This window comes from Cupressus sempervirens, chromosome 11, assembly GCF_028749045.1.
Source record: "Cupressus sempervirens isolate cs-2001-9-10 chromosome 11, ASM2874904v1, whole genome shotgun sequence".
Taxonomy (NCBI): domain Eukaryota; kingdom Viridiplantae; phylum Streptophyta; class Pinopsida; order Cupressales; family Cupressaceae; genus Cupressus; species Cupressus sempervirens.
This window is the reverse complement of record NC_143128.1, coordinates 576,750,841-576,769,931: the sequence shown is the minus strand read 5'-3', so window position 1 is coordinate 576,769,931 and position 19,091 is coordinate 576,750,841. Positions and strand designations below refer to the sequence as shown.

Sequence of the window (19,091 nt, the reverse complement as noted above, 5' to 3'; positions counted from 1 at the left end):
AATATCGAAGATGAATTCTATCCAACTTGTCCTTTCTGTTATTGCATCTCATCATTGAGAAGTTCATCAAATGAATGCAAAGAGTGTCTTTCTTCATGGTGATCTGGAGGAGGAAATCTATATGGAGCAACAATAAGGGTTCATTGAGGATCCTATACTTGTTTGTCACCTTTGAAAATCCCTCTATGGCCTTAAATAAGCTCCTTGAGCTTGGTAAGCCAAGATGGACTCCTTCCTTCTGTCAATTGGGTTCACCAGTTGTCATTATGATCCAAACTTTACATCTTGCAACAGGATGATACTCTCACTCTCCTTGTCCTCTATGTTGATACATGTTGATCATGAGGAGTCTTTCATCTCACATCACGACGGTCAAAACTACCCTACATGATTGGTTCTTAATGTCTAACTTAGGCCTTCTTCACTACTTCTTATGGATTGAGATCACTCACATTCTGGTATATTCATTGACCAACCTAAGTATGCTCTTGATAACTCTCCATATTTCAAATGGTCACTTGAAAGTTTGCACTAACTTTATTTCTATTAGGGGTCAAACTTGAGGCTTCTTGTTCTTATCACTTTGTCAATGCTACCTTGTATCATCAATTTGTTGGTAGCCTTATATATTTGACTCACATGAGGCATGATACTTGTTTTGGGCATGGTCTCTTAGTTTATGCAAGAACCACATGAGTTGCATTAGAAGCAACTAAGTGGATTCTTCATTACATCCAAGGTACTCACAACTATGGAATTCATTATGCAATGGGTGTGGATATTGACTTGGTGAGCTATACAGAGGATCACAAGACTACTTCTGAGTATTGCTTCTCTCTTGGTTCTAGTCTAGTTCATTGGTCAAGCAAGAAGCAATATGCTTTTTCTCTTTCATCTACTCAAGTTAATGCAACCACTGAGGCTATCTAGGTTCATAACATCCTCAAGGAGTTTGGCATTCCTTTCTAAAAGCCAACAGTCATCTTTTGTGATAATCAAAATGTTATTCAAATTTCTTGCAATCTGGTCCATCATCAACTAATGAAGCACATTAAGATTCACATGCACCGTATTCGGGAGTTGATTAAGGTCCTTGACCTTCAGTACTGCCAAATATCCAATCAAACTACAAACATCTTCACCAAACCTTTCACTAAAAGAAAGTTCATTCACTTATGTACTTTTCTTTGGGTGCAATAGGTGTCCTCTAAAAAATTTAGCTTATTTTCTTCTCTCTTTTGGAGATGACTTTTGTCCCACTAGGTTTTTCCCTTTTCTTTGGTTATGAGAACATTTTTCAATTGTACATAGGTACCTAACATGGCTTTTTTGTCGGACCCATTGGCTATATATTGCATTAGTGTACTCCCTAAGTTGCGCTTAAGGTGGGGTGTTAGAGTAAATGGTTCTTTTCTATTTCACTCTTCTATTAAGTCTATTTAGGTGAACTCATAAAATAGGAAGAATTATTTATTTTGGATATTACTATTAAGAGGATATTGTTGAGTCATACTTTTGACTCCAACTACTCCTAAGATATGGTTAAGTCCAATTTGGACACCACTTTTCTAGATGGTAGGTGGTTGATTCTATGAGGACTCAACTTCCTCTATGTTGAGACACTTCTCTCAACCTTGTCCAAGCCTGTTACCAGCTCTTGCCTATAAAAAATAGTTTATCTTTTATGTATTTCATATCATATTGGAGATATATTGTATATGCTAGAATATCATAATAGAGATTTCACATTATTTTGTTATACCTCATATACATCAATATTGTCTAACAATGTTATTTTTCTTATTTTATTTTTAGTTTTGGTCTAACTCTTCCAATTGGATTTTGGATTATATGTGTTTTATTAGCAGATTCTAACATGGTATTAGAGTCTATTTTAAAATATTAGATTTTTTTCTAGGTCTTGTAAAATCTTGTATGCACTTCACTTATGGGGGTTTTAGTTATTCCTTTCATTCATGTGTTTTATTTTTTAGTTATCTCTTGTTGGGGGAGGGCTTTTCCCATGTGCCTTTCCCTCTTTTTTTTGAAAAATTGCATGCTTTTAGTTGTACATGGGTACCTAACATGACTTTGTTTTTAGAACCCATTAACTATATATTACATTAGTGTACTCCCTAAGTTTTACCTAAGGGAGAGTGTTAAGAGTAAATAGTTCTTTTCCATTTCACTCTTCTATTAAGTTTACATAGATGAACTCATAAATTAGGAGGAATTGTTTATTTTGGATATTATTATTAGGAGGATATTGTTGAGTCGTCTTTTTTACTCTTACTACTCCTAAGTTATGGTTAAATCCAATTTGGACACTACCCTTCTAGATGGTAGGTGGTTGATTCCACGAGGACTCTACTTCCTCCAAGTTGAGACACTTGTCTCAATCTTGTCCAAGCCTCCTACCAACTCTTGCTTGTATGAACAAGCTAACTCTTATGTGTCCTCTGAGTAGTTACAACGAAAATTGGTTTGATATTATTATTCTGTCAATTTCATTTCATATTGATTAATCTAAGTCTTTCATTAGATTCTAGTTTTATTTTTTTTTTCACAAACTTTAACTCTAAGAACTCCCAAAAACCAATTGTCAAAGCTTTTTTTGCCTTTTGTCTAAGGCAAGAGTGGGAATTATAACCATTAAGGGTTTCAAAGGTTCACAAAATTGGTTACTCTTTTTCTCCCGAACCTTCTTAACCTTTGTCAAGGCCCATTAAAAACATGTACTTGATCAAATTTTCCCAATCTATTGAGAGATTTGTTCCTCAACAACTCCACAAACTTCTAGGTGTCTTGTATTTTTTCGACAACATGGAGTCAAACAAGGTATTAAAAAAATTACTTATATGTATTTTTTTCAGGGCTTCCATCCTAATTGGAACTCAACACTTTACAACCTTTATTCTTTGTTGCGGGTTCCAAATTAAGTAGTAACTAAAAGCTCATTAGCCTTACTAAGGGTTATAAGGGAACTTAGAATTCCTTGTCAATGCTTCCATGGCCCTTAGGAAGTGCATAATAAATAGATAAATTTAAATGTATCCATTTGAGATTTATTATAAATGAAACTCTTCAACGAGGCATGATGTTGTGAGAACTTAAAGTTTCTAACTCCCAATATATTATATAGCCTTAGTCAACACTTTGAGTAGAACCCAAAGCTTGTTATAGTCAAGGTAAGCCTTACCAAGAACTAGTTTTTTTTGGTAGTTTTGGTGGTTCTTGGGACTAATCAAACCTTGGACTAGTTCCCAATGATGTGCAAACATTCAACTAGTCATAACTTAATTGCTTTTGGTCCAAAGTTCACCAAATTTAAACCATATATACCCATTAAGCCCTTTAACCAAATGAAATCATCATTTGCTTTAAACTTTAATTTTAGAAATTGGTCCATGATGAAAACACAAAAGTCAACTAAAAACAAACTAAACTTGAAGTAGAAGAGAGAGAAAAAATACTTGAATCTTTTTTGGGGTTATGCAAGATCACCTATGCACTTGGATGCTTTAATTAGGTCCACAAGTTATTGCTACGTTTGGATTTTTTTTGGGTGATGCAAGATCACCTATGGACGTAGATACTTTAATAAGGTCCACAAGTTATTCACAAGATCGATGAAACTTTAGAGTAATTCTTAAATATGGAAGTAGAAGTATCTTCACGTTCCTTGATTGATTTGGCAATTAATCCTTGCTCTCGAACATATCCTCTCAATGAACATATACCAAACACTAATGATGTCACTTGCATCGTCACTTCTCACAACTAATACTTTATTGTAATGTTTAGTAATGAAGCTGAAATCTCTTGTTATCATTGCTTTTTTCTTAGTGTGACAATGAATTCTAGCCTTGGACTAGATCTTAATAAGGAATAGACATTAGTCATTTAAAAATTCACATGCATGAAGATTCGGTCCTTGAAACAAAATATTTTGCGTTGCGTAACAATGGTATAAGTAATAGAATCAATCATAAAAATATATAATATATAAATAATATAATACAATAGTATTATTGCTACAATTCTATAAAGGTAAGTATTCACAACTAAGTGACACTTGTTTAAATCATTTCATAAAAGATTTTGCATTTTATATCCCTTACAAGTGGGGAACATGGCTTTGAAGATGAATGGGCATGCACATGTGAAATGATGAATTAATAAGAAAGAAAAAATATTTAACAATAGAAAGTATATGGTGTATAATGTACAATGAGTAGTATTTGAGAAAAGATAATTTAAAACTCAAATGCCAGAAAAATAGATTCAATAGAGAAATTGAAGGGAATGTGTGTAAGTAAATATTATTATATTATGGTTTGGAAACTGTGTTTTTAGGTTTTGCATATTTCTAGAAGTTTAACATTATAATTTTTATAGATAAAAGAAAAACATGAACAAAAACAGAAGTGGGAATAAAATTTTGGTTAAAACACATTTATGACATATTTAATTATTAAATCATGCATTTCTTTTTTGATTACTTTGATTTCAACGTATACCAAATTCTTAGAAAAAAATGGGTATTGATTTTAATTTTATACTAAATGGGAAAATACTTAACCACAAGTCAAAATAAATGGCTCTAATATTGAGAAAAAATACACAGTATATTCAATTAAATTATTATTTAACATAATAAATATAAATAAATAATAAGAAACTAATGAATATTATTATTAAAGAAAAAATTTACTATTCCCATAATGAACACCATATGTACATTACCACCTTTGTGGTTCTCTCAAAAAACACTTGCACTTGCATAATGGATTCGTTGTATTTACTGTCTTGTAAAACTAACATTTTCAGTAATAAATATACACTAAGATGTCTGAATAAAGCCAAATCATATGTAATATCAAACTATATCCATACTAACAAACAAATAAATGCCACAACGCACATCCTTCACCGGACACCAAGATCATATATTATTTAATAAATATCAGTAACATTTACAGACATGCATTTTATTTCGTAGAACGATAAGCTCCAGATTAGCAATCTCAATCCTTCTTTTATTTACAAGTATATAGCTCAGTTTGACTCATCTAGTGGAACTCGGTTTCGAACAGTTAGCTTTCTGGTAATACCTTTTCTTATCAACAACTTTGATTTCATATAGGGGACATACTGGCTTTATAGGTGGCAAGTCAGCCCAAAAGGAGACTGGATTATTCATATAAGCATCATGAATATTGGTAGTGCTCTAACATATAAAGATGGATAAATGATTTGGAAAATCCTTAGCCAAAATGGAAACAAGTTTTACATGCCAATTTTACAGTCCGATAGGAAAAGACAATTGGATTATGTAGACAAGTTTCTAGCATAGGGGTGATTAGAAAGCTGCAGGCTTTTCTGCACCAACAAATTGGGCAGGCAAGCTCTCAAATTGACCTTTCACACTCATATCTATCATTTGGGATGCATCCTTTCCAAAGCGGATGATGAAGCCCGCTATCAAAGACGGATCAATTATGCTCTGCAGTTTCACATTCTGAGCACCGGTTGAGTTCTTTATTTTCTTTGCAATTCGGGTTAACTGGTAACGTTCGAGCTTCAGAGCAGAGAATACTGTAGCAACTTGTGTATCTGTCATTTCATTGTATAAAGAGTCAAACTCTTTCAGGATATCCTTTACTATGTTCATCCGCTGCTTGTCGACAAGAAGACTCAGGAAATTGAGAGTATAAGATTGGAATTTTGCATCATCTGCAATAGCCTTAAGAATGCTCTTCTTCTTTCTACTCCCAATTGCGGGATTGATGAGGAAATCATAGACCTCTTGGTTTTTCAACAAATGTGAGAGCTTCTCCATATCTCTATTAATTACCTCAAGTGTGTTATTGGACTGTCCAATATCCAAAAGAGCTGCTGCATATCCTGCTGCTGCAGAATCTTGCACCACGACTACAGGCCTTTGTGGACTACTTGTGGGCGTGGCATGCAAGGCCTTTAGAGCATCATTTGTAAAAGAGCTTTTGGGCGCTATTCCAACTCCTGATCTGGAGATGGAGCAATGAACTCGAGCAAATGGGCTGGAGGAACGTGATCCAGGTGCCACATGAGCAAAAGGAAGCTGTTTTAGATGTTCTTTGGTTTGAAGTCCCCGCAGAGATGGCCTGGAATGTACGCCTAAGGAAGATTGCGCCAATGTTTCCATCTAGCCAAAAGAAATAGTTTGAGATCACACTGCATTGAAAACTTTAGGATTCCAACATATGCAATGGTCTAAGTAGGTAAATAATTCCATTTGAAAAGTATAAATTTCATTTGCAAACATGAAACTTTAAATCAAAACAAGCTAAGCTTTTTATAAAAAAAAAGTCCAACTGCCAGATTAATTGCCCAAAAGTTCATAAGTGATAATGCTGGCACATTGTAAAATCAATCATCTAGTGGCAGTTATTTTCGTAAAACTAGCTTTCTGCTACAGTTCAAAATAGTTAGGAAAAACAAAAGACATGCATGGTTAAGAAGATAAATTCACTTACTGTAAGGAAGATTCAAACGGCATTGATAGTTAAAGGAGAGGTCGAAGAAGATTATATCTTTGGTTTAAAGAGGGGATGTATTGCAATAAGGACATTATCGCTGAATTTTCTGATGATATTGTGTTTTTGGAATTGTGATTGGTGATAGCTTTATTCCGAGTTTATCTTTGATACATTTTTTTTGCTAACATTTCCACGCTGAGTGCAGAAGGCATGAGACTAAAACTTGCTACAACGGTTGTGTAGATGAAGAAAAGGACTATATAGTAATAAAAAATGTGCTTAAACTGCCGTCTTGTCTAAGGTTATGATCCCTGGAGGGCACTAGCTGAGCTCTCTCAGCAGTTGTTGTTGAGGAAAATCAGCAGTTCTATTAAAGCAATGGATCCCAAGGATGTTTAAAAAAAATTCTGCTCGAAGTTTGAAGTGGAAGTGAGGACTTTTTGATGAGAAATTATGGCTATTATATACAAATGAAAATTAAATATAAAAACAAATATCATACAAGCCACCCCATATACATAAAAATCCCTGAGCTGGTGGAAAACCTTCAGACACATCCCCAATACCAGCTCAAAGTTGCAGTCATACATGTGCAACTCCTTTTGTATGAAATAAGGTTTGTTTAATCCTATAGCTGCATTTTTCAATTTCATGGGAGTGTCATAGGAGTGAAGCTAGAAGCCTGAGCCCCTTCCATGGAACCACATCAAAGATGAGTTTTGCCAGCAAAAAGGAGCCTGAAAATCTTAAATATCACAAGGAAATTAACCTCATGATTTTCAGATGGTAAGAATTAGAGGATTAAATGCTAACCCATTGAATGCCATCGTTCAAAAACTCATCTGCAGAAAACATTTCCAGTGGAATCGCTAGAGGCCAGGCCAAGCTATCTTATTGATCTAGGGATTACACCTGATCACATGAGGAATCACCTTTTCCCTTCAAATGGGAAAAGCCTAATAGTTTCACCTCATGTGTCCAGCAAGATGTGTCCTACCTCATGACATTGCACAATGCAGTTAACTATGTATCATAATATTTAACTGAAACCCCACAATGTGTGCAGAAGAAATCCAGGCCTGCTGCATACCCATATGGAAAGACCCTTATCAACCCACGTTTGAGATCCACAAAGAAGCACCATCAAACTTTCACAGATGTCATTAAACAATTTAGAAAGTTATTTGGTCTATTGATCATGAAATCTTTTCTTTGTTTTGGCAAACATGGGTGTTAGCCCCAAGTATGACAAGACTGACTGACAAACAATAGAAGAAAATTGTGAATAATAAACAATGAACCAAAAAAGGTTGACTGGAAGATTTATTCCCTTCTACCACACTGCTCTCTATGCAGCAATAGGTGCAGAATTAAATCGTTCCTAGTGCATACTAAGTTACATTTTTTAGTTCGAATCTAGGGTTTGATGTTTGTGCAGACCCTCAACATGGCAAGTGAGCTCCTAAATCCTTCCAAAAGACCATTTTGTAAGCCCTGGATGGAATCCAGTAAGATTCTGTCTATTGTAGTATCTAGTATCTATTATTCACCGAGTGTTTGGCTTTTCCCATGACAAGAAAAATCTGTGAGATAAAGAGGGCAGCGGATACTTGCAATACAGGCTCATCTAAACCTCGTTTGATGGTGAATCCTGAACCAGTAGCTGATGACATATTGTACTTCAACAAATTATGGCCAGATCTGCAAATTAATGAGAGTCCAAACAAGCTTGTTGAGATGCTGAAGAATGGACAAGATGGGAATGGCAGTCAGAGGGTTACTTGAAAACCATTCTTTGTTCCAACTGCAAAGAGCACCAGGTAAAACTATGATAATGGATGAGTGAAACAAAGTCCTTCTAGACCCCAATCAATGTTGAATCTTGAATCAGTTGCTTATGGCATTGCATACTTTTTAAATATTCCTTAACTTGCAAATTTATGTGAGACACTGACTGAACCAAGCTTGCTGATTTCTTGAAAGCTGGATGAGATGGTCTTGGCAGCCAGATGGAGGTCAAAATCATTCTTTATATTAATGGCTATTATAGCAGTCTTCAATCAGATGGCTCACAAGACTAAGGATGCTATTTATTATTAGGCTAGCTTCATTATGATTCATGAAGCCTTGGCAATTGGATCTGTTCACAGTGGATTTACTATAAAAAAAGCATGGAAACATTTATTTAAACTTGAGATGGAATTCTGGTGAGAAAAGATCCTCCACTCTCTTGTGAACTCAAAAATTGTTTAAGAACTATGGACCTAACCAAGGACACATAATTAAAAGGTCCTGCAGGAATTTTTGTGGAGATGCATTACAGCGATTTATTTATATACTTCATGGCAATGCAGTTAGGGGAGTTGATTTTTAGATCATGCTTTGGATTTCAAGACACCTTGTTTTCACTGTAGAGACTATTTCATGGGCATTTGGTGCATGATTTCCCTGCTCTCATTCTGCAACCAGTCCTCCTGTAGCAGCTAAACAATAAATGAATGTGAATGCACATGAAAAGTATGTTGTGCAAAAGCCAACATAGAGGAGGCATTGGTTCCTATTTGCTGAAAAGATAAGAAAAAGCAATTGTAGCCATGGTGGGAGACATGGATGTAGAGGACATGTTTGAAGTTCTAAATGATATCCTAGAGCTTTCATGCATAGTACTAGATGGAGGAGGAATTGAAAGACAATGCAACAAAGGCATCTATTTGGAAAGTGTGCTGCCTTCCCATGTAGGATCCCCTGTTTCTAGCAACATGTTTCGCATTTATGGCTGCAACTATTCTAAATTTTTTGAGTGAGAATACTTGCAATTCCTTCCAATTTATACGATGGTCCTCAATCAGGCAAGAATATCTTCCAAGATAAAATCATAACAGCAGGGGAACACAACCACAGTTTTGATGTAAGGAAATGTTAAGACTCATTTTGATGCAAACTGGATCCTAAAAGTATGTTATAATTCATTTGGTTGAGATAATTAGTTCTAGCTCATAGATTATATGTCTATTGAAGTGCTTTATACAATGTCTATTTAGTGCAAAAGCCAACACAGAGGAGACATTGGCTCCTATTTGTTGAAAAGATAAGAAAAAGAAACAATTGTAGCCCTGGTGGGAGACATGGATGTAGAGGAAATGTTTGAAGTTCTAAATGATATCATAGAGCTTTCATGCATAGCACTGGATGGAGGAGGAATTGAAAGACAATGCAACAAAGACATCTATTTGGAAAGGGTGCCGCCTTCCCATGTATGATCCCCTGTTTCTGCCAACGTGATTTGTATTTATGGCTGCAACTATTCTAAATTTTTTGAGTGAGAATACTTGCAATTCCTTCCCATATCTGCTTTGAGAATGTCAGGCCATAGAAATTGAAATATCTTTTGGTTTGTCAACCTCTAAATCAAAAGTTAATTGCAAGACAAAGGAAAATAAAAACCAGTGAAACCTGGGGACCGCAACCCCCACCCCGCCAAAACCTCAAAGTATCCATCCTCAGTACATCCCCGCACCTTTGCATTCTGCAGCCACACTGCTGCCGGGATGGATACTTGAATTTTTATTTGAATTATTGTTTTTTAATGTTACTATTGGGTATTTGCTATGTTGACTGTTCAATGGTTATAGTTTATGTTGCAATTTGCTAGGCTCAAGTATTTCAATTTGGTCTGTTATACTGAAACATCATTTCATAATTAGCATTTCAAGTTCTATGTATATGATATACAGCACCTCACCACCCCCCTCATGCCCCCACTGTCCAGAAATTGAGGCCCTTTGTCCCCTATCTAGAAACTCATCCCAAAAACAAATTGCAAGCAACCCTTGGTGTCAAGCAACCATCTATTGGAAGTCCAAAAAATTAAATAATGGTCCTCAATCAGGCAAGAATATCTTCCAAGAAAAAAACATAACAGGGGAACACAACCACAGTTTCGAAGGAAGGAAATGTTAAGACTCTCATTTTGATGCAAACTGGATCCTGAACGGATGTTATAACTCATTTGGCTAAGATAACTAGTTCTAGCTCATAGATTATATGTTTATTTAAGTGCTTTATACAATGTTTCAACTATCTTAAAACTGTGCAAATAAAGAATGCAACCAGATATTAGCAAAGCCTAAGGGTAAGTCAGACATCCCAGGGTCCATTGCATACTAACACAAGGTATGCATATGAATTCGGCACCTCTCAAATACACTAGTTTTTGTGTACATATTTGTCACATGCCAATTTCCTTCCATATAAAATATAAAGAAAAGTTCAACTTCCCAGCAAATGCTGAAACATTTTTTTCATGAAATTGACATTTAAAATATCTCTATGGTTCAACTGTTCACCTGCTTCTTTATATATCCATAGAGATTGTCTATAAATATTGAATGAGGTCGAGTAGTCGCATATTGTTTAAGCAATTTTTCAGAGCAAGGGAAGCTAGTAAAACATTGTAGAAGTGCTGCATATGTTTCAGTCCCTTTAGGAGTGCAACTTGATAAATTGGCTTGTAAATATTGCATGATGATTAATGATAGGGGCAATGCAGCATAACCCCATTCTTATGGAATTTTTCCTTATTGATTTTTAACTAAAGTACATTCTTGTATTGGTTATCTCTTTCGATGTGTGTTGCAGCCTTTTTACTTAATTCCATATTTTATACAACTACATCACATAATTCAACACTATGCAAGCATTTCATAGTTCATGTTCATTGATTGCAAGCACAGTTCTTGTTTCACCAACGACAAGTAGAAGTAGGATTCACTCACGTAGGGCTTAGATACTCAATACACTTCTTTGTTGTTCTTTGATTTTTTGGACCAGAAGAATTACATATCAGTGATAATATTGAAGGGCGATGACATCTAGTTTATAGCATTGTAAGAACATATTTGAGAGTGATATGCCGGATGGCTTAAACATCACACACTAAGTTTTATTCCAAGACTGGAAGTGTTAAATAGTCAAAGTTGACTTATTTTTTCCAAGCTTAATTTTCTCCTTAGCATGTGATGTTTAAGGGTGGCCGTGTTACACATTGCAAATTAAATGATAGATGTTGATATTGCGAACATCAATTATCCATATGATGCATGTTGGTTTTGGTGGCATTATTGCATTGGCTGATTCAAGTGGGTTTCCTACATACAACTCTATTGATATCATTAGGCCCAATCTCATAGCCTATAATAACGTGGACTCATGTTCCATGGTCCATTAAGTAAATTATGGGTAATGTGTGATGTCCCTGACTCAAGACATGAGTCTTAACGGAGCACTGGTTGTCCTTTTCTTGGATTACCAAAGAGGGAGAGGACATGAACACTATTGGGTAATTGTGGAGTCTTTGGCTTGTACTATAGTCTACTCTTAAGTTGTGATCACATCTTTTTACGCAACTTGCATGATTGCAAGTTGTGGGATGTAATGGGCACCCCTGGATGTCCCAAAAAACTAAACCAAATTGCTGAAAGGAATTATGTCAAACAGTTTGCATTCAACTTCTTATTTCTCCGTTTAATGTTTTAAACCCCTTATAATTCCGGAAATCAAACATTTATTGTTTGTTGTGTTTCGTGCATGGAATTGGTATCATACAACATAAACAAGAAAGCAACTACAATGATATGCAAAGTGGAAATGAACTGCTGCTAATAAAATGTTATTTTCAGAATTCATAAAATCAAATACATAGCAGATTTATCAACTCACTAATTACTTCAGCAATATTGTCATAATACTCCAGCCCATGCTTACGAACTTGCTGCTACAATACTTTGTCCTCCAATCAGTCCACTACCTTCATAATACCATTCCCTCCAAGCGGCATAAGCGTCGGACAAGTAGTGAAGAAGATATGAGCAAAATATCAAATCTGCCTGTAGCCGGAAATGCAACTAAACTGCCTGATAATGAAGCCAATAAGAAAGAATTCCAAAGGCCAAACCCCAAGGGAATGACGTCTAGAATGTTACAAGAGAGGATAGACGTCCTCAAATGCCGAAAACAAAGCTGCAACTCACACACCAATTTCTTCTCATATTCAACCTGTCTAATGAAGCCACAAATGCTTCCTTTTATTCTATTCCCACGGGTCCCCTCAACTCATATGGGCAATGTGGGATAAAAGATGTGTAATATAAAACATATATTAAAATACCCCTTATGTCTCCCTTGGGTACACATCACCATAAAATATATATTAAAGTAACACTTTAATATTTTACAATTAAATTAGACGTTACTTTAATAAAACTTCAGGCATTAAAATGTATTAGCAATCGGACTCCGAATAATGCGAGTGATAGCTCATCGGAAAGCTCTCACCGAGGAGTATCGAGTCCAATCACCAAAATTGACCTGCACTGTGTCCTGCCGACTTACTAAAAATAGTAAGTATGCCTGAAACTAAGTAAATCAACTTCGTTTTGGCCCAAACTGGAAATGACTAGGCCAAAACACTCCAAGATCCCATTAAACCCTTCGTTAGCCCTCGGGACCATGTAGAACAAGGCTAACGCGCACACACTTGGTCAACTGCTAAAATGGGGACATTACAGTCCGCCCCCCTTGAAATTGCTTGTCCTCAAGCAACCTCAGTCCAGCCTGCTGAATAACTTGCTCACTCTCCCATGTAGAATCTTCCTCCGGCAGGTCTTTCCATTTGACCAAATACTCCTTCACTATCCTGTTTCTAAGCTTCCTCTCTCTGGTATCCACAATAGCCTCAGGTACTAACACAAGCTTCCCCTCCTCATCCAAAGGGGGTAAATCTGCAGAAGGCACTACACTCTGACCAATGGCTTTCTTAAGCCTGGACACATGAAACACATTGTGCACTCGATTGCCCTCTGGAAGCTCAAGCTCATAGGCGACTTTGCCCACTTTGCGAATCACCCTGTAGGGACCATAAAATCTAGGTTTCAACTTTTCAGCTCCACTCTTCTTGAGCGATGACTGTCTATATGGTTGTAGCCTCAAGTAAACCATATCCCCTACCTCGAAGCTACGCTCTATTCGGTGCTGATCAGCATACAATTTCTGTTGATTCTGGGCCTGTTGTATATTCTCTTTGAGCACTTTCAGGATGTCCTGACTATCCTGCAATAAGTTTTTGGCTTTGGGCACTCTACTGTCCCCCAAAACTAAATCCATGAAGCTAGGTGCTTCATAACCATAGAGTGCCATGAAAGGAGTCATCTTGATGGACATATGATAAGTGGTGTTATAACAATACTCTCCCATATGCAACCATCTGATCCAAGCCTTTTGTTGTGTAGTTACATAGTTCCTCAAATATCCTTCCGCCCATTTATTCACAATCTCTGTTTGCCCATCTGTTTGCGGATGATAACTAGTGCTAGGTGTAAGATCTGTACCACACAACCTAAACAACTCTTGCCAAAAAACACTCATAAACTTACTATCCCGGTCGCTGACAATGAATCTGGGCAGCCCATGTAACCTGAATATCTCTTTAAAGAAAAGATCTGCCACCAGTGCTGTTGTGTAAGTGGACGGAATAGCAAAGAAGTGAGCAAACTTCGTCAAGCGGTCCACCACCACATAGATGCAATCCCTTCCCTGCACTCGTGGTAAACCAGTGATGAAGTCCATCGAAATACTTTCCCATTTCCTATCAGGAATGGGCAAGGGCTGTAATAAACCTGCAGGAAATGTGTGTTCTCCCTTATTCTGTTGACAAACCATACACTCCCTGACATACCTCTGAACATCATCCTTGAGCCCTTTCCATGAAAACCGCTCTCGGATCTGCCTGTAGGTCTTGAAGACCCCCGGATGTCCTGCTGTGGGTGCATCATGAAATGCCTTCAATATCGCCTCTCTCAAATGTGATGACGGAATCAAATAAACCCTGTCCTGAACTCTGATCAATCCATCTATCACCTCATAGCGATCATCCTGTATGGTACCTGAAATCAATCCAGAAGCCCAAGCATCTCCGACATACTCTGCTATAATCCGATCTCTCCAATCTCCTGAAATCTCTGCCAGAGCACATAAGTGAGGTCTCCGAGATAAGGCATCAGCCACCACATTTTTCTTACCTTTGACAAACTCTATGTCAAAGTCATAAGCCTACAATTTAGTCACCCATTTTTGTTGCCGGTCATTAAGATCACGCTGGCTCATGAAGTATTTAATACTGTTGTGATCAGTCTTGATCACAAAACGTCCACCTACCAAATATGATCGAAATTTGGCCAATGCATGCATTATGGCCAACATCTCCCGGTCATAGACAGAATAACTTTTCTCAACTCCTCGGAGCTTCCTACTCTCGAATGCAATGGGATGCTTCTCCTGCATCAATACTGCTCCAATCCCATCACCTGATGCATCACAATGAAGCTCAAAAGGCTTTGTGAAATCCGGTAGAGCTAGAACTGGACATGAAGACATTACCTGCTTGAAATGCTCAAAACACCTCTGTGCTGCCCCTGTCCACACGAAGGCTCCTTTCCTGGTAAGATCTGTCAAGGGTGTAGCAATCTATGAGAATCCCTTAACAAACCTTCTATAAAAACCACATAAACCAAAGAATCCCTTAAACTGTGTAAGGTTTGTGGGAGTAGGCCACTCTACAATAGCTCTAATCTTTTCGGGATCAACCCGAACGCCATCTGCACTAATGATATGCCCCAGGTAAAGGAGCTCAGTCATGCCAAACTCACATTTAGATTCCTTGGCATACAATGACTCTCTCTCCAGAATAGATAACACCTCCTCCAGATGATGTAAGTGCTCCTCCCAGGTCTTACTGAAGACCAAGATGTCATCAAAGAAGATCAAGACAAATCTCCTCAGCTGCTTCCTGAATACCTGGTTCATACAACTTTGAAATGTAGCAGGTGCATTGGTTAGACCAAATGGCATAACCATGAACTCAAAGTGGCCATAGTGACATCGGAAGGCTGTTTTCTCAATGTCCTTTGCTCTCATCCTGATCTGATGGTATCCGGATCGCAAATCAATTTTGGTGAAGAAGCATGCCCCATGCAACTCATCAATCAGCTCATCAATCCTAGGAATGGGATACCTGTTTTTTATTGTTTTCTTATTCAGTGCCCTGTAATCGATGCACATGCGCATTGTCCCATCCTTCTTCTTTACCAATACTACTGCTGAAGCAAAAGGGCTCTTACTGGGCCTGATATGCCCCATCTCCAACAAATCCTTAATCGCCTTCTCTATCTCATCCTTGTGTTTCTTAGGATGACGATAGGGAGTAATCATAACTGGTTTGGCTCCCTCCTCGAGCTCAATAACATGTTCCATCCCTCTGTCAGGAGGAACCCCATGAGGAATATCGCTAAATACTTTAGCGTGTCTATCAAGTATCTTCTGGACATCTAGTGGATGACTCTTTTCTTGTGGCTCTGGTGAAGTTGGCATAATGTGGCACTCTGCCGCCCACTCTATGTCATCATGACGAAAAAGTCTCTGCATTCTCCTCAAGGACACTATTCTGCAACCTCCATCTGAAAGCCCTCTAAGTACCACAGTTCTCCCCTCATGCTGGAATCTCATCTCCAATTTCGCTAGATTGAGTGTGAACTCAACTAGTGAAGCCATCCATGTCATGCCGAGGATGACATCATAATCTCCCATGTCCACAACATGGAACTCATCTTCCAACTCGTAGCCATCTCCAAACCTTATGCGAAGATTAGATATCTTCCGAGTGCATAATAACTTATCACCGTTAGCCACCATGACTCTAAACCCATCATGCTCCTCTGTCTGTAACCCTCTCCTGGCTACCAACTGTGCATCTATGAAGTTATGTGTAGCCCCAGTGTCAATAAGAGATATCACTTTCTGCCCCTGGATAGTACCCCTGACCTTAAATGTGATTGCCTTTTGGGCCCCTGTCAAGCGTGCCAACGATCTATCATCCTTAGGAATGTTGCTCTCCTCTATAGTGTTACCCTCATCTGAATCGGAGTGCTGATCCTCCCCTTCTGACTCTGACTCTTCTGCTGAAAAATACTCCATTTGATTTGCCTTAGCCTTGAGAGAACATTTATGAGATAAGTCCCAAGGCTCTCTACAATGGAAGCACAGCTTCTTCTTTCGAAGTTCATTCAAGGTTTCATTGTCTAGTCCTTTTGATCCTTCTTTGGGTTTGCTATACTCTTTCTGAAATGATTTTTTGTCTTTGTCCTTGCGGTAGGAAGAATCTATTGAATGGTTTTTTCCTTTGTATACCGAAAGGGCTAAATCTCGTGCCTTTTTAGTTGCTTCAGCTAACGTGAGTGGATCATGTCCCTTCACCCAACCTCGTAATGGATCAGCAAGACCATCACAAAATAACACCACCAATCTCCTAGGAGAGATATCAGTAACAAGTACAGACAAGCGCTGAAACTCGGCAATGTAAGCATCCACAGAACCTGACTGTTTTAACTGTGCTAGCTCCTTGAAATGTAACTCGGGATCCTTAGTGTCAAATCTCCCAATCAATGTTTCGGTGAATTCCTCATAAGATGTAATCTGATTATGCCCCAAAGTCACCATGCCATGATGCCACCATTCATGTGCAACGCCATCCAAGTGCATAGCCACATACTTGATAGCCTCCTCCTCAGGCATAGGATTAAGCTGCAAGTATGTATCTACCTTCTGCACCCAAGCTCGTGCAGTCATCTTCCCTGAAGCATCATAATAAGGTAAAGAAAGTTTTCCAACTTTCTTCCTCAGCTCAAAGTTTTGATTCCTCCCTCCTGCTTTAGGCATGTGTCTCATCCTCAAGTCCATATAATCTCTAAGAGAAATATCCGCCTGAAACTCTGGTCCACTAGCCTCCCAGTCCCTCCTGAACTGATCCTGTAACTCGGTAATCTGCGGTTCGTTTACTGGATGAACCGGATCTCTGGGTGGAAAAGTGGGTAGAAGAGGTCTCGAGCTCACAGTCCGTGCTGGGCGTGCAATGTGTCTAAAGTTATCAGCCTCATTCCCATTGTTGCCGTGTCCATTATTACCATTAATGTTATTCTCAGGACCATTGTTGTTGCCTTGGCCTTCATGGTTATTGTTTCCCCCGTTGTTATTGTTTCCCTCGTTGTTATTGTTTCTGTTGTTGGCATCACTTGGATTAATATTGACACCCATCTGTCTAGCCATGAGCTGCAACATCATGTCCATTCGCCTATTCTGCTCCTGCTGCATACGCTGCCCCTGCTCTAATGTATCCAGTAACTGTCGGAACAGTACCTCCCCTTGATCTGGACCAGCATTTCTGCCTCCGCCTAATCCTGTATTCCTGTCATCTCGATCACCCATATTATTGTCCTGATCACAGAATATCTCCTCTGTGTCTGTATGGTTGAATTCAATGTCCCCCTGCACGGATGTACTAGACTGTTTGCTTTGCAAGTCTGAAATCCTATTTTGTCTTGCTCTGGTATCGCGGAAATTATAAGACCCCTGTCGCATGCTCAAACATAAATGCTTAGCCTGTGTTTTTTTTTACTTACTTTTTCCCTCTATCCGGCTGTTCCAAATTCCCTATAAGACCTCCACAGGATGGCAGGACTTATAGCTCTGATACCACTGTAATGGGCACCCAGGAATGCCCAAAAGCTGAACCAAGGCAGAAATTATATTAATTCTAAAAATGCTGCAATCAAGTACAAAGAGATGTATTCCAAAGGCCAAACCCTAAGGGAATGACGTCTAGAATGTTACAAGAGAGAATGAACGTCCTCTATTGCCAAAAAAAGGGAGTGTGATTCACACCTCCAAACTCTTATCAAATGCAATTCACAATCATCCAATACAATAATCCCATGCTAAACAATGAGACTTTCAGCCCTATTTATCCTTTTCTTCATCCTTTTGGAAGGAACTAAAACATTAATTAATTGCAAGAGCTAAAAGCTTCTCCTTCCAATAATTAATGCATACCCCACAAATTCCTCCTTGGCAATAATTAATTAAATCACGAGAGGCTTCTGTCCTTCCAATAATTAATACATACCCTAAAAGCTACTCCCTTGTAATTAATAATTAAATTAATTAAATACAAAGTCACCTTTAAATTGAATGACTTTATAAGAAATTAATTTAATTTTTTTTTATCCTCCACTTAGACTTTGGAGAACGTGAGAGCTAAAAATGGGATCATTACATATCCGCCCTCCTTGAAATTGCTTGTCCTCAAGCAATCTGGCAATACAATGAACTCCAACCTCCACCCGGATCCCGATTGAAGTAGTATGTGATATCCATATGGACATTAAACCAACTACAAATCAGCATCATCAGGACCAACCACATGTCGTGCAACCTAGCACCCAATACTTGTGCTGATGGTGAAGAAGTCAGAATGTCACCAAAAGGTAACTCCATATAAGATCTATGAAATCTCTTCTTCCCAACTGTTGCAACAGAAAACTGTATCTTTGTAGATGGTGAAAACTTATAATCATCAACTTGTGTGGCTTCATTAGAAAATACATCAACCACTGCATTTATACCATTAAACTCCTCATTGGATGCTTCAACTAACATAGAAGTGGCTGCTGATATGATAGTATC

The 19,091-nt window shown here is 37.9% G+C and overlaps 1 pseudogene across 2 annotated transcripts in view; it reads right to left on the bottom strand.

The window, feature by feature from the left end:
- Positions 1–4,928: 4,928 nt before the first annotated feature.
- The window catches only part of LOC149530956 (ATP synthase subunit delta, chloroplastic pseudogene), a 39,242-nt pseudogene continuing 25,079 nt past the window's right edge, over positions 4,929–19,091 (bottom strand). For both annotated transcript variants that reach the window (XR_016358598.1, XR_016358599.1), the window contains exon 2: positions 4,929–6,187. The product of XR_016358598.1 is annotated as an ATP synthase subunit delta, chloroplastic pseudogene, transcript variant X1 (transcript). The remainder of the gene's footprint in view (positions 6,188–19,091) is intronic.